General features: G+C 36.5%; 1 pseudogene; it reads right to left on the minus strand.

Moving 5' to 3' along the window:
• Positions 1 to 14092: 14092 nt before the first annotated feature.
• On the minus strand, positions 14093 to 15878 carry LOC144238984 (pre-rRNA-processing protein TSR1 homolog pseudogene; annotated as a pseudogene).
• Positions 15879 to 16658: the final 780 nt, after the last annotated feature.

Below are 16658 nucleotides of genomic sequence, written 5' to 3' on the forward strand. Positions count from 1 at the left end.
ATTGAAATTAAATGCTTCCTCTAGAGTTTACCAAAAGATAACTAAACTGGCACTATAACCACCATCTACCACTGGTCCAATGAATCTTCTGTAAGACTCTAAACTCTTGTTTATTGTCGGAGGCCGAGCCGGCTCCAACAGGTCCAAGGGTCCCTGAAGGATGAACGGTGTCAGCGAAAGAGAGTGAGAGAGCCCCGAGATCCTTTCTGATCACCAGGCAGGCAACTCCGTCCTGTCGGTTTTGGTGTCTNACATAAAGGAGAATTGCTCATCTACCTTTAATATGTCTGAGTTGTGATACAGGTCAGCGAACCAGTTATTCATATATAATATTCACAGAAAGCAGCATGTTTGTGATTCATTGCAGACAGCTTTAACTATTTGATACCTACTGGGTGGCAAATTCATAAAGTAAATGCAATGCATGCACTTTAAATCTGAAAATTGCACTTTAAATTTTAAATTGTTTTAAAATCTGAAATTCATTTTGATTTTTATCACTTTTCCATATTATGAAATAAGCCACAAATTAAGAGTGTTACATGACTCAACCTTATACTGACGAAGTTCAAAGATCTATGTAATGTTTTGCTTGTACTTTATATAGAAATGGAGACTAATTTATGCTAAAATTATTACAAGAAACTTGGTAAGCAAGGTCAACTTGAAATATACTATTTTATTTTAAGAAAACACAAAAGCTTGCATCTTTTAAATTTTAGAGTAAATTAACAAATATGTTTATTTTCTGGGCATCTTGAATTCTCTTTATGGCAATGTCATTTTGAATAGAGAGATAAAAAAGTGCTAAAATTTTACTCACATCAAAATAAATTGCCCTTGATTACTTTATTTGACAATTTATTGGTTGGATTACATTTATAATCTTAACCTCATCAATTTCTCAAAACATTATAACAATTTGCTAAGATTTTAAACAGTTTTGCAAAATAGATAGGTCATCAAAATGTGTCTACCAGGAAAAGAAAAAGATATTAGTTGTTATATATTTGGGAAAATATATATATATTTGGGAAAACAATTTAAAATGCTGCAGAGAATAAGTACAAGCAATTGAAAGACACACATTAAAGTGTTGTAATCATTTTTATAACACAAATGAAATATATTTTACTTTTTAATATATTCATTTATTACATTTGATTTTTGTTTTATAGTCATTTTGAGCAAAGAGAAAGACTTGAATTTTCTTATCTTAACAATTTCAGTAGGTAAGTGAGCATATCTTAAAACAACAAAAATACTATTTAATATAATGACTGGCATACATTGGCACATTTCCATAGCAAATATACCTTTTACAGTGATATAATATATTCCATGATTTAAAAATTTAAAACCCCAATGATTTAGGAACAAAAATAAATCATACTTTATATTTCCACATAAGTTCATCAAAGCCCGTGGTTTCCCAAAGCATCAGTAATGGTAGTTTTTAAATGGAAACAATGATGGCATATAAAGATCAGCATTAGAGTCTGGCATGAATGAAATCTGCCAGTTGAGATGTAAATTGGAACACTGAATAAAGAATTTAAGGTTTAAAGTCTTACCAAAATGCCTAGTGTGTATATATAAATATATATGTACATAATATATATTTATGGTTTATATTTCTTTAATGTATAATATTACAGACAGCATGCATGCATCNAGAATCTTAGACAAGCTCCATGCTCAGTGCAGAGCTCGATGCAGGGCTTGATCTCAGGACAAGATCATGACCTGAGCCAAAATCAAGAGTCATATACTTATTCAACTGAGCCACGAGGGTGCCCCTGCCTAGTATATCTTTGACTCTCAGTAAATGTCTGTCATAATAACAAAGAATTCAATAATAATCATGTCTATATATAAACTTACTCTGATCCAAAGAATTATTAGCTATATTTGGAATAAACTATTTGGCCTAGCATCCATGTTACCTGTTGGTTCAGTCAGGAAACTCATCATTTCACTTGAAAATATTTGTATCTGTTCCTTTTCATTACAAATTACATGCTTTGTAACAGTCTTTAAGAGAGTCTCTCAAAATTAACCTTGAGGAAGACCCAAGAGAAGATGAGAAATTTTCATTTTTATTTTTATTATTTCCTGTTTTCACTCAGAAATGTATATACTTTTTATGTCCCCAAGGTAAGAAAACATACACTAATTTATGTGAATCTGATTTTGATACCTACAAATCAATTCTTATTTTATGACATGAATCTCATATTCCACATTCATAATAAACACTAAAAAGAGTCAATAACTTTACTTGAAATCTTCAGAAGTTACAATAGGCTATTGAATAATAGAAACAACTTAAATCACTGAATATTTAAATAACTACCACAGTTAACTAGCACAATATGTACATTAATTATTGAAATTCATTACTATATTCATTTATCTTATTGCTCCTATAACTATGGGTGTAAGTGCTGATGTTCCATAACTTGAAGAATTTATTTGCTTAAGAACTAAATTGATAGTTGTTGCTTGTTTTCATTCATCAATTCCCATTTTCATTATGTTTGAATTTCAGATAAATTTGATTCAAGATCAGTAGCCTATGGCAATTTCACCGATATGAAGGCAGATGAGAATAGAAAGATGAGAAATTGAACTGACAATGCTGTGTGGAAAGTTGTGATGTACGGTCAGTAGACACTCCGTTGTCTGGATTTCATAAACAGCCCACCTAGGAGGTGTACAATAGAAGACAAGCAACAATGATTTATTAATTGATTATTTAATTGCACTTTATAATGTAATATTGTAACACATGATTGCAGTGGGAGAGGTAGGATCAAGGACATTCCCTGATGAAAATAATTTTTAAACTGACATTTGGATATGAATAAAAGTCAACCAGAGTAAGAGGGTCAAGAATTTCCAGCAGAGGGAAGAAACTGCAGAGCTAAAGGCAACAGAAAGCTTGCCAAATAGAAAAAAAGTTGAACTATACTCTTCTTTCTAGAGGGTAGGAGACAATAGAGCAGTAAGATGCTGGAGAATTGAAATTGAACCAAATTGTGCGGACCTAATAAGCTACATTTGTTACTTTTTTACTTTAATTAGAGAGCACATCCATCAAAATGTTAAAAGCTGTCACATGGGAATATTTTACTAAATTATTTTGACTGAGTTTAGAATAAAGATAGTAGGTGGTCTACTCTGATGTCATGGAGATTGGTTGAAAGGCTGTGAAAATTTTAAAAATGATAGTTTCTGACTTCGGAAAGGGCAAGAGAGATGAAGAAAAATGAATAAATTTAATGTTTATTTCTGAAGAAGAGAGAGACCGAGCACGAGTGGGGGAGGGGCAGGGAGGAAGACAGAATCTAAAGCAGGCTCCAGGCTGTGAGCTGTCAGCACAGAGCCCAACACGGGCTCAAACTTGTGGACCGTGAGATCATGACCTGAGCTGAAGTTGGACGCTTAACCGACTGAGCCACCCAGTTGCCCTGAAAAATGAATAAGCTGAAATAACAAACAGACATTAGAGCAGACCAGACATGATGGTATGGCAAATGTGTATAGGGAGAGCATTGTGAGAGTGCAGCTCAGGTTTCCTAGCTAAAACAGCCATGGAAGTTGTCCTACTGATAGTGAATTCTGGCCAAAAAGTGGACTGGAGTGGAGAGAGATGCTGAATATTGACTTTGTTCATATTTTAAGAGGGCCTATTGTATGCATGTTCTTTCTGGGGCCTAATTGCTGGGTTTATGATCCAGGACTGTCATTTACTGGCTGTGGATTCTGGGTATGTTACTTAACCTGTCTGTGTCTTGTCTGTCAAGTAGGGATATTGATAGGTACAAGTCATGGGGTTACCTGATTGTTGCAGGAGATAATAGAGATTTAGTTAGATTAGTGCCAGGTATATATGTACTCAATAAATATTAGGTATTGTATCATTTTTAGGTTTCCTAAAAGAGTCTCAGAAGAAGAGTGGGCACACATCTTAAGTGGACAATGTTTGCCTTGGAGATATAGATTCAGGGACTATGAGAACTTAGTTGTTATATGATATTATGAAAGAGCAGGGGAGAATATACAAAGTATTAAAAAGGAGTATCTAGAGTCACACCAAACATCATTAAAAATGGAAAAGGAGAAGAGGAATGAAAATTTGCTAGAAGATTGGAAATGAACAATTGGAGATTTAGGAAAAAATATGGAATAGCAAAATAAAATGAAGAAATCTGTTAAGAAAGATATGTTTCAAAGGTATAATCCTAGATTTCCTGAATAAATATAGTTTGGAAGAAAAAAAGTGTTCAAGTAGACTTTGAGATATTACACAACCTAGTAAATGGTGGTGATAATTTTTAAGGTTTAAGAGGAGATGAGGTCTGAGGTGAGGCTGTAGCAGGATTCTAGCACAGAGACTTTGACACTGAGGCTTTTTAATTTCCAGGAAGCAACTTCATTCATAGCCAAAGAACTGAGTACTGACATCACATGGCATAGTTTTTTTATACATTTTCTATTTCTTTGTCTCCCATATATGGTAACACACATAAACATACAGTCTGATTAAGTAGTCTCAGTTTACAAGGTCATGAGGGATGTTGTCATGTAGGCGCATAGCCAGGTTACCTTGACGTTTTCTCTCCCTTTTTTTCCTCTCTTCTTAGGGAGAGGGCCCTACTACAAAGCCTCAACCAAAGCTCTGAGTCAGTGAGTATTGATACAGGAGAAAATAGTTCTGAGGTCTGAGTCACTTCAACATTTACAAGTAAAGACAAAAAATGCCACTAATATTTTATGTCGATTTTCTAGCCTACAACCTACTGGATTTGTTAGTTCTAGCAGATTTGTTACTGTTGTTGTTGTTGAGGTTGTATTTTCCTGCATATCTGATCATGTCATCTGCAAAGAGATAATTTTCCATTTTTTTTCCAGTGTGGATTTTTAAAATTTCTCTTTCTCATCTAATTGCTCTGGCTAGAACTTTTAGCATTAAATTGTATAAAGATGGTAAGAGTGAACATCCTTGCCTTGTACTAGATCCTTGAGAAAAAGTTTTCAGTGTTTCTTCATTGACTATAATATTAGGTGTAGGTTTTACATGTATGGACTTTACTGCACTTAGTTAAGTTTTTTCTATACATATGCTGTTGAGAGTTTCTTTTAATAACTGAATGTTAAATTTTATCAAATGCCTTTTCTGCCTCTATTGAAATGATTATATAGGTTTTATCTTTCATTTCTATTAATGATGTATATCACAATGATTTGCATGACCAAATCAATGACATTTCTATACAGTAACAGACCTATTTGAAAAAGATAAAGATACTAAGAAAATCCCACTGATAACAGCATAAGAAGAATAAAATACTTATTAAAAACCTGAAACAAAGAGATGATAGATTTGCACATTGAAAATTCTAAAACACTTAAGAAGGAAATTAAAGAAGACAGATCAATGGAGAGACATTCTATGTTCATAGATTGGAAGAGTTAATATCATTAAAATGCCCATACTACCCATACAATATGACCATGGTAAAATAACCATGGAGAGTGTCCTACTGATAATGAATTCTAGCCAAAATGTAGACTACAATCTGAATCAAAATCCCAGTGGTATTCTCTACAGAAATAGAAATAAATCTTAAAATTTGAATGAAACCACAAAAGATCCTGAAGAGTTAAAGCAATACTGAGAAAGAACAAAGATCAAGGCGTCACACTTCCTGATTTCAAACTATGCTGAAAAGCAGTAGTAAGATGAGAGCAGAAGCTGTGCCAGGGCTCAGAGATGATGTGGGGATAGCTTCAGATTACAGCCAGAGAAGAAAAGAGGAAGAAATCCTCCTTTGGAAAGGCTTCTGTACCCCAGGCCCTGTGTGGGTGCTTCAAGGGATGGTACCATGCTTTCCTCATCACAATCTTGAGAAGCAGGTGTGAGCGTTCCTATCTTACAGAACAGGAACATGGGCTCAGAGATTTCAGGTAAACTGCCTGAGGCCACACAGCTAGGAATGGCAGATCTGGGATTTTGACCAGGTCTGGGCATTGACAAAGACACAGGAGGAGAAAAACATGTATATGTTATATATACACAAAAGACTATTATTCAGATTCTTTAAATTGCCATTTTTGACAATATGGATGAATCTAGAGGACATTATTCAAAGTGAAACTAAGCAGACAAAGACAGACAAATGCTGCATAATCTCAGGTATATGTGGAATCTAAAGTAGTCAAATTCATAGAAGCAAAGAGTAGAATAGTGGCTGCCAAGGGCTGCAGGCAGGGGATAACAGAGTGGTGTTGTCAAAGAGTACAAAGTTGTGGCTATACAAAATGGATAAGTTCTAGAGATCTAATGTATAGCATGGAACTATAATTAACAATATTTTATACACACACACATATTTTTTTTTTAAGAGAGAGAGCGAGAGAGCAGACAAATGGGGGAGAGGGGCAGAGGGAAAGAGAAGGAATTCCAAGCAGGCTCCATACTCAGTGCAGAGCTCAAAGCAGAACTGAATCCTACAACCTTAGGATCATGACCTGAGCTGAAATCAAGAGTCAGATGCTCAACCGAGTGAGCCACCCAGGGGCCTAACAATATTATATTGTATTTGCTACCAGGGTAGATTTTAAGTGTTTTCATTATAAAAAGATAAAATAAAATGGTAAGGATGTGAAGTGATGGATGCGTTAATTAGCTTGATTTTGATGAGCATTTTGTAATGCGTATCCATATCATAACTTGAAGTTGTACACTTTAAACATATATATTTTGTCAAATATACCTCAATAAAGTTATTTTAAAAAATAGAGAATGGGAAATATAGTCAATGTTATTGTAATAGCATTTTATGGTGACAAGTAGTAGCTACACTTGTAAAAAGGAATTGAGAAAGGAAGTAGGATACAACCATATACAAATGAATGAAAGTGAGTAGTCGGGAAAACTCAGAGAACATCATATCACAGAGGCCAACTGAAGGAGGAAGAGATAAATAGTGTGAAATGTTTGATGAAGGTAAAGACATTGGCAGAGGCCGCCATCATCAAAAGAAACCAGACTGGACAAGAGTCACACCAGGGTGGCTTCATCTCACGTTTATAGTTATCAAACCTTCAGCTTTCTTTGTATCTTTTCCTTCTTCCAACCCAGGATAACTTAGTTGGGAGAAGAGTAATGTGGAAGATGGACTCAAAACAAGCCACATATATTTTCGAAGCACCAACTTTCACCACACGCACATACACCCTCCTGCCCAACACATGTGCCCTTCTTTCAGCAGCTTGAGCCTTTCCTGAGGGAGGGAACAGATCAAGCTGTAAAAGAAGTTGAGAGGCGCCGGGGTAGTTCAGTCGGTTAAGTGTCCTACATCAGGCTCTGTGCTGACAGCTCAGGGCCCAGAGCCTGCTCCGGTCCTGTGTCTCCCTCTCTCTCTGTCCCACCCCACTCACACTCTGTATCTCTCTCCAAAATAAATAAATATTTAAAAATAAATAAGTTGAAAATTAAAATTTTGAAGATAAACTAGGATTTGTATTAATACAAAATAAGATTGTTCTAATAGCTGAAAGTTATAGGAATAGCATGGAATCAAACCAAAATGTAACTTAAAACATGGTATCCACTGGGAAGGGAAAGTTCAACAGTGAACAGATGAAAGCAGTGTTTGGGATCAAATAAAACCAGTTTAAAAAAAAAGTTTTCTTGACTTCATAAAGTTTATTGTTTACCACTTAAAATATATTTTAATTTTTATTTTCCTCCATGTGATAACAATATATTGCTGTCTCATATAACATTTTCCATCTTTAGAGATAACATTTTTTATTTGGTAGACTAACAATGGAAATGAAAGAAAGAAAAAACAGAATACATACAACTGTAATCCATATTATATTACTTGTTAATTAAAGAACATCCTAAAATATATCACTTAGTCCTGACATACTTGAAACTTAAATCTGATCTTTTTGGTAATTCAACTTATATATTCTAATAAATATGAACTATTTAGTAAGACTGGCTATAAAGTTCTGTGTGCATGTGTGTATATGGGCATGTGTATGTGTGTGATCCAAAATTATGAAGTCCCATTGGTTAAAACCAAACAAAACCAAAACTAGAAGTAAAATACAAAGGTCACAAAGCCTAATACGTTTTTTCTGAAACAACCATGTTAATTCTTGACAAAAAGCATCAAATATGAATATAATTTGTGGCAAATTGTCTAGGCCATGAAAATATATCATTTTTTGTAAGCAGGTTAATCTCAAATCTCACCCTTTTTGTAAGCAGGTTAATCTCAAATCTCACCTTCCTCATCTATAAGATGATACTACATTATATCAAAATTTGGGTGTTGTATACATTAAGGGAAACCCAATTACACACTGTAAAATACATCTGGTGTCCTGGCTATGAATGAGTAATAAGTATTATATAGCATGTGTTTAAATGCACCTAGAACCTAAACAAAGGTGACAATGATAAAAATAGATTTTAGGTACTTTAATTGTGCACTCTTCAACATTTAGATGCTTCACTTCTTAGACTAAACAAGATAAGCTGAGGGGTGCCTGGGTGGCCCAGTTGGTTAAATGATATAATTCCGCTCAGGTCATGATCTCGCAGCTTGTGAGTTCGAGCTCTGCATTGGGCTCAGAGTTTGGAGCCTGTTTCAGATTCTGTCTCTGTCTCTGTCTCTCCCTGCCCCTCTCCCACTCATACTCTGTTTCTCTCTCTCAAAAAAATGTACATAAACATTAAGAAAAAAAATTTTTAAAAAAGCTAGATAAGCTGAATCATGACCTGATCTAGTAAGATCATCAAAATTGGTTTAAAAAATATTTCCCAACCAAGACCTGCTAATTTTGATTTTTCAGATAAAATTTTTCATTTGAAATAAGAAAATTGATATCATTCTCATGATTTATTTTACAACTTCTTGTCTACTGCTCCAATGTTTATCATCTTTTTGAACTTTTCAGAAGTGAAAAGATGAATGTTTTGTGTTTCTTCTCTTCTGAGAAAAATTATTGATGAAAATGTTTCTCTTATACATTGTTACTTTTGAGGAGCCGGTCCTCCAATTTTCAGCTAAATTGATTTTTGTCTATTTCCTGGTGTAACACAATATTGTGGATCACGCAGTTTCTTCAATTAGACATGCTGTGCTTCTCTGTCCCACTGTTTTCCACCTCACTTGTACACACTTACAGGATAATTATTAATCAAAATACAATTATTTTGCTTTTCATAACAAACAATAAATGAGGCTAGGTGTCTGATTTCTCTCAAACTACAGTAGGAAAAATGGATATGCACTTTTATTGAAATATACTTAGGGACCACGGCTTCTTCCCTTATAAAATAAAAGATATTACTTATTTAGAGACCATAAATTTGTCAAATGTTTCCTTATGTTTATGATGAAGGGCAGTTACAATGGATGAGAATAAACCCATGAAGATAGATTATTAAACAGTTTTTCTATATATTTATAACACATTATATTCTATATACTATGTAATTAATTAATGCAGTATATTTCTACTCTATAGGCATTAAAGTAGGAGATTATGACATTAATATATATATTAATTTAGATATATAAATATATTTTTAATTTTTTTCTACCAATAACTGAATTAGTCTTCTAAATATTCTATAAAATTCACTATAACATACTTTCTTATTCACCATGAATCCACTGTTATTAACCCATTTGTTATACCAAAAAAATATAAGATTAGTCCAATTCAAAATCTCAAAATCCACAATCAGTCTACTTCCAATCTACCAGTCCCAAACTTAATTTCCTGTAAATGGGAACAATATTCATCTTGTTTCATAAGACAGAATCCCTTTTATTCCCAGCTCTCAAAAAAAAAAAAAAAAANTTCCTTGAACCTGTTCATTCTCCAACTCTACAATCAAGTCCAAGTTTCTCTGTTGGTCTACATACTCCCAATTGATCTTTTATCTGTTCTTGTCTTTTCCCAGACTCTTTCTTCCACTGTAGTGAAAGCTGTCTTTTAAAGTTTATTTATTTTGAGAGAGATAACAAGCATGCTTAAGTAGGGGAAGGGGAGGGGTGCTGGGGCAGTGCAGAGAAAGAGAGAAAGAAAGAGAAAATCCCAAGCAAGCTCCACACTGTCAATGCAGAGCCCTATGTGGGGCTCAAACTCAAGAACAGTGAGATCATGACCTGAGCAGAAGTCGGATACTTAACTGACTGAGCCACAACAGGTGCCCCGAAAGCTGTGTTTTAAAAATGTACATTTAATTATGCCATTTCCAATACTCTTAGTTTCTAAAGACTTAAAACGTTGCTGGCCTCCTTGACCCGGAATGATTGGATTTCTTACTCTCTGGGTTCTGCTAGCACTGGTTCTCTTTCAGTTCCTTCAACTTTCAAAGGTCTTTACTATTATAATGCATTTGCCTTCTGGTTAGAAAATTCCTCATGCTTCACTCACTCTTCCTGTCCCTTCCCAAACACACTACAAAGTCATCCTCCCCGTAAGTCTCTCCTTTTGTGATTTCACCAGCACACATGATATAATTGACTTTAGTAACCACTTACTACACAGGGTAAAGATATATAAAGCCTTTGATTTATGTCTTCTGCATCATCTCTACTGAACCTCAAGCTTCAGTAGGACATGGAGCATGTCTATACTGCAGTCAATGTCAAGTTTTGTGACATATGAAAACATTGTCAGAAACCTTGGTCATATGGAAATGTAATCAAAACACCAGCAAAAAGGGAATTCATCTTATTTGTTCTTCAATTTAATCAGATCATCCTATGATTTTAAATGCATCTGATTATATTGTTTCCAACACTACTTCTTGAGTTAAAATTTTTCTCTGGTTTTCTTGCAAAGAATTCCCATAAATTTCTCAAAAGAGAATGTTTGTTCCCTTGGGAGTGTAAAACATGCATCATTCTATCAACTTAAAATTATTTATACAGAGTTACTCAGCTCCATTTCCAAAAACAGTGGCATTATTTTCATTATGCCATTATTTTCAAAGACAATAAAATTGTCTTTGAAATGAGAAAATAAGATTTACTGAAGTTTCAACTGAAGTTTATCCTGCTTTCCCCTTTGCATTAGAAGAAAATATTCAAACAAAACACATATAGCTGTTGGTTTGGTATGTAGATTTCTTTATTTTCTTAACATCAGTGTAAAATTGTGAATTTATTAGCTTGACTTTTCTTTATGAACAGACTGATAACATATACTAAAAACCAATCATTTTAATCTTAATACTGTGTTCAACCTACGTTGTGATCAATCTACACACTTGGAAAACACACATGTCAAAAGAAGAGAAATATACACATCACCCATGAGCTCATAATCTGTAAATATTTACTCTTTTTTTCCCCACCCAATGTGGGGCTTGAACTCATGACCTCGAGATCAACAGTTGCTTGCTCCACCAATTGAGTCAACCAGACACACCAGGAAATATTTACTCTTAAAATTTAGGTTAACTTCTTCCCAAATTAAAAAAATAAATCTTTTTTACACTTTTATTATTTTGTGATGTAATCATAATAGTGCACATGGAAGACTATTTCTCACACTTAAAATTATAAACTAAATTATATAATAAATATTTTCTCATGTGATTTCAGAGACTCAAATTCTGTGTGCTATTTTATCTGCCTTCTGAATGCACTGGGGTTGTACACTAATCTACCATACGTACACATAATCTACACATAATCTCCTGGATCAATGTGATACACTGAGAACTGTTTCAAATAGGTTTTGGTATATGTAACTAATTTTATGTGTCAATTGAAGGGATGCCCAGATATTTGGCCAAACATTCTTTTTCTTTCCTTTTCTTCCTTCCTTCCTTTCCTTCCTTCCTTCCTTCCTTCCTTCCTTCCTTCCTTCCTTCCTTCCTTCCTTCCTTTCCTTCCTTCCTTTCTTACAATATTTGGAAGATAAAGCTGATGTTACTTATTTTTTTCTTTTGGTAATGTTTATTTGCTTTTTGAGAGAGAGAGACAGAGTATGAGCAAGGGAGGGGCAGAGACAGAGACACACACAGAATCTGAACCAGGCTCCACGCTCAGAGCTGTCAGCACAGAGCCCAACGCGGAGCTCGAACACACGAACCGCGAGATCACGACCTGAGTCGAAGCAGGACGCTTAACAGACTGAGCCACCCAGGCGCTCCTCTAGCCTACTTTTTAAATTGTCTATCCATGGGCCTTAGCCCAGATCAACTGAATAGGAATCTGTGAAGCAAGATTTTTTTTAAAAATCCCCCAGTGAACCTGATGGGCATCTGGGTTGAGAACCACTGACAACTGTGATCTAGCCCCTACTTTTTTTTCTGACGTTATCTACTACATTCTTTCTTGCTCACTCCACTCCAGCCATGATGGCCTCCTGGTTAGTTCTCAAACTATTACTCTAAGACACACACATACACACACACACACACACACACACACACACACACACACACACACACATACATTCCTGCCCTGAGATTAATACTTTAAATGGTTCTAATCTGGCCTTCTTCTGGATGTGCTATTTCCTCTAAGTGGAAATCTGTGGAGACAAAGAATATGTCAACACCCTTATCCATTTTAGATCACTCTTTGGATTCCTGGAATCNCACACACACACACACACACACACACATTCCTGCCCTGAGATTAATACTTTAAATGGTTCTAATCTGGCCTTCTTCTGGATGTGCTATTTCCTCTAAGTGGAAATCTGTGGAGACAAAGAATATGTCAACACCCTTATCCATTTTAGATCACTCTTTGGATTCCTGGAATCTCACAGTTACCTTCTAAAAAGGACCTAACCCCAGGAACAGGGCCTTCACAGTCCTCTCTCTGGACTGTTCTCACAAAGATAGTCCATGCCACAGGCGCAATCAGTCAGAACAACTCTCTTGGTGACCATTCTGCTTGGATCCACTGACAATAATGGATTGCCTGAGGCAATAAGGCTGTACATGCCCTTGCTATTCTGTTTGAAAAGTGGCACAGATGCAGGAAGAAAAGTGATTGGGCCATATATTGTCACCAAGGGCACATCAGCAGTCAGGAATCTGAAATTTATGTTTATCTGCTGCAGCATGCAGAGAGAATAAAGGTGGGCATATGTCCTAGGTATACTAAGACAAATCTGTCAACAGTAGAAGCAGAGTTAGGATGGAAAAAATCCCTGACCTTCAATGGCAGGCACATACATATGACAAAAAGCAAATTCAGGCTGAGCATATAACCCCATCTGTCCTTTAATTGTAAAGGCCAACCAGCGAGGCTCTTTCCTCTTCCATTTCACCAATTCTTCCTCCCTTCCATTCCAATAGTATGCACCCAGCATACTCCCGGTATGGGACAGGATGGATCTGCTTGTCGAGCTGGTGTTGTGGTGGCTGCTGTCCTGCGCCAGCATTTTCAGTCCTCAGAAGGAAAAAAACCCACATCTGTTATTGTCCTCAGGTGGGGAAAATGTAGACTTAACCTCCCTAACTTAGGTGAAGCAGGCAGAAAGGCCAGCTCCTTGTCAATCTGTTACTGTTTAGTTTATACACAGAACAGAGGGGATTTGGCATCTGTAGACAACTGGAAAGTTTGTTTCCTGGTTACTTCAGCTTCTTATCTTCTCTTCTTAAACAGCTTTCAAAATTCTAATGGAAAGTAGATGTTTCAGTAAGATTTAATATTTTTTTAAAACTAAGTGGCAGTAGAAAAACATCCATAGTTTCCTGAGGCACATATCAAGGCCAAGAAAGGCCTTTTGCAAAAAAAAATACAACAGACCTCTAGGATAAAGTAGAAATCACAAACTTTGCCTAGTCAAAATCTGTAGGCTCCAATCCCTAAAGTGCTGACTAGTAGCAATGGGATGGAATCTCAATGAATCCATTCCTCCATGTCCACTTCAGACACTGCTGACTAAATCCCACTTTTCACCCACAGTACTCATTCTGGTCTATATAGATCAGAAGTCTATTTGGAGAAAATTAATTCATTTTATAGAAGTTCATCAGTACTGTGTCCTGAGACTTTTAGCTTCCTATCAAAACTGCACTTCACGCGGCCGTAGTACCTAAAAGCTCCTTGATATGTCCCCAGTGACCCCACTTTGTTCTCTGTTTCACTGGTTTAAACCACAACACATTCTCTCTGTTGAAGATACTGTCAGCTTAGTAAAGATTTTGAAAGGATGACCCCTCAAAACAACCCTCTTGAAGACCATTCTCTCCGGATCCACTGACAATAGATGGCCGGTGGCAATGAAGCTGTGCATTCCATTGTCATTCTGTTTGAAAAGCAGTACAAATGCAGGAGGAAAAGTGATTGGGCCACATAGTGTCACCACCAAAGCCACATCAGCAGTCAGGAATCTCTGAAACTTAGGGTCATCCCTGCAGTGTGTTAAGAGAATAAAGGTGAAGCTCAGAAGCGCCTGAACCCACATGGAAGATCAGCTCTTCTTTAGCTTTCACGGGCTCAGTGTTGCCAGGGTGCTGGCTCAGCATCAGAGTTAGTACTGACATCTCTGGTCATCAGCTAGTGAAGAAAATGCAATCAAGGGTGTTCCTCGCTTGAAGTATTCAACCACTAGGACAGACTTCAGACATAAAGTGTGACATATCAGCCAATCTCAGCTCCTTCAATCTCTTTTTCCTTCAATTTCTTTAAAATGCATTTCCTAGTATTAGTAAAGTTCTGAAACTGAAAGATCTGAGCATAATCTTGAGGAAGATTTTCCTTAAGATCCCATGAAGTTGTCCAGAAGCTTTTGAGGCTTCTGTATTTCAGAAATTGAATTCTTGCAGTGATGTCATGGGGGAAGGGGTATCTACTTCATCTGGAAGCATCTCTTCCAGTCTTTCTTATTTATATTTCTCCAACATTTTCTGCCTCAGCCTCTTCCTTCACTTTCTTGTCACAGACTACTCCTGTAGTCATAGTTTCACATTCTTCCCTCTGTTCCTTTACTATCCTCATCCTGAGTTTCCTCTTTAATAAAATCCTCATGTCCAGGTCATCATATTCATCTTCCCCACCACTTTCCAACATCCTCATCCAAAATCCATTCTGCATGGTAATTTGATATCCCTTTGGGAACCTTCTTTACCACCTTGGGTCTTTCCTTCAAGAAATCATTTGCCTCTTTCATCTCCTCCGTAGTAGGCCAGGTTAGTTTCCCTTGGATCTGGGATAACCTCTGTTTACAAGGATTCTTGTCTACCAGGGTCTGCCTTCATTAGGATCTTAAGGTCTTCCTCCATACCAGCTATAGCATCCATAGCTGGTGTATAGGTAGGAAGGCCCTGAACAAAGAGGCAGAAAAGATAATAATTCCCAGTGCTGTCCCAGCCTTCTAGTAAACCAAGGAGGTAAAGCATGGAATCCACCACTTGAGCCATGTCTACCACAGTATGCAGATCCCTGGCCTTGCAGCTATGAAAACCCTTGATGTTTCAATGTTAGGCATAACAGCATAAAGCTATTGGTGCTACTCCATTCATTTAAGTGTAGTTAGTGTTCCAGTGTCCTTATCCTGAAGCAGTGAAAGTCCTCTGGCAGGGAAATCCTCTTGTGCAGGGACACCAACAGTACCTGATAAGGAAGGCCATCCTTGCCACCCAGCTGTCTCTTCTCTGTCAGAAAGATCCCCTTCTGCTTTCAGAGCTGGCTGGAGTGATGTCTCTGGTCTATTCTGCTGAGCTCTTTTCTCCTCTTCTTGCTTAGGATTTTCAGTGCTAGACAGCCCTTGCCATCCCTCTGCATAGATCCTGAAGCCTGATGCTACCTGCCTTTATGAGCTTTATTCTACTGCTTGAGTTGGCCAGAAGGATGAGCTGCCATGTTTCTACTCATGTGTACCCAGTCAGCCTGTGTCAGTGTATTTTAATCAGAGAAACAAAAACCAGTAAAAAATAACCATTATGGGATTGTGGATGCTGATAAAACCTACATAAGTCTGTAGCTCATGCATCTGCTGCTGTTTCTAAAGTCTCACAGTGTCCACAGTTTGGAAAGAAAATGGATGTGACACGAAGTGAGGAAAGAGTAATGGCAAACTGGAATGTGCAAAAGAGATCTGGAACATATGAGGTAAAACTACCAATGTTGATGATTTAGACATCCAGCAAAAATACTGATGCACTTGACAATAAAACATTATAAAAATCTATTTCCAGGATTTGAAGAAGCTAAAAGAAGATATCAGACAGGAGGTAAAGCCTCAGCAATGTAGCAGCTTCTCTAGGCCTACAAGGCATGTCAATACAATCTTGACAATGTATGTGGGTGGCAACAGCACCTAACCTTGCTTGCTAAGCATTAATATGTGTTGTTTGACTTTGCCTTCCAAATCTTCTGCAAATTTCTCTAGGTTAGGCCAACCTTATCCCAGAACTATGAAGGGATGGGAATTCAGAAGGGAGATAGCTCTCTCTGAGCTAAATCAACAGAATTTAAAGCCCCCATAATCAATTTTTGCCACCTGGGCCAATATATACAGTATTTTAAACTTTACGAAACTTCCAAATAAAGGTAATAGCAAAGTGATGCTTCATTTATAATGATGCAACAATTTCTCATAACAATAAAAAACTTGCTAATCTTTTCCCAAAGAGGATACAA

Source organism: Crocuta crocuta, unplaced genomic scaffold, assembly GCF_008692635.1.
Source record: "Crocuta crocuta isolate KB4526 unplaced genomic scaffold, BGI_CrCroc_1.0 scaffold479, whole genome shotgun sequence".
Taxonomy (NCBI): domain Eukaryota; kingdom Metazoa; phylum Chordata; class Mammalia; order Carnivora; family Hyaenidae; genus Crocuta; species Crocuta crocuta.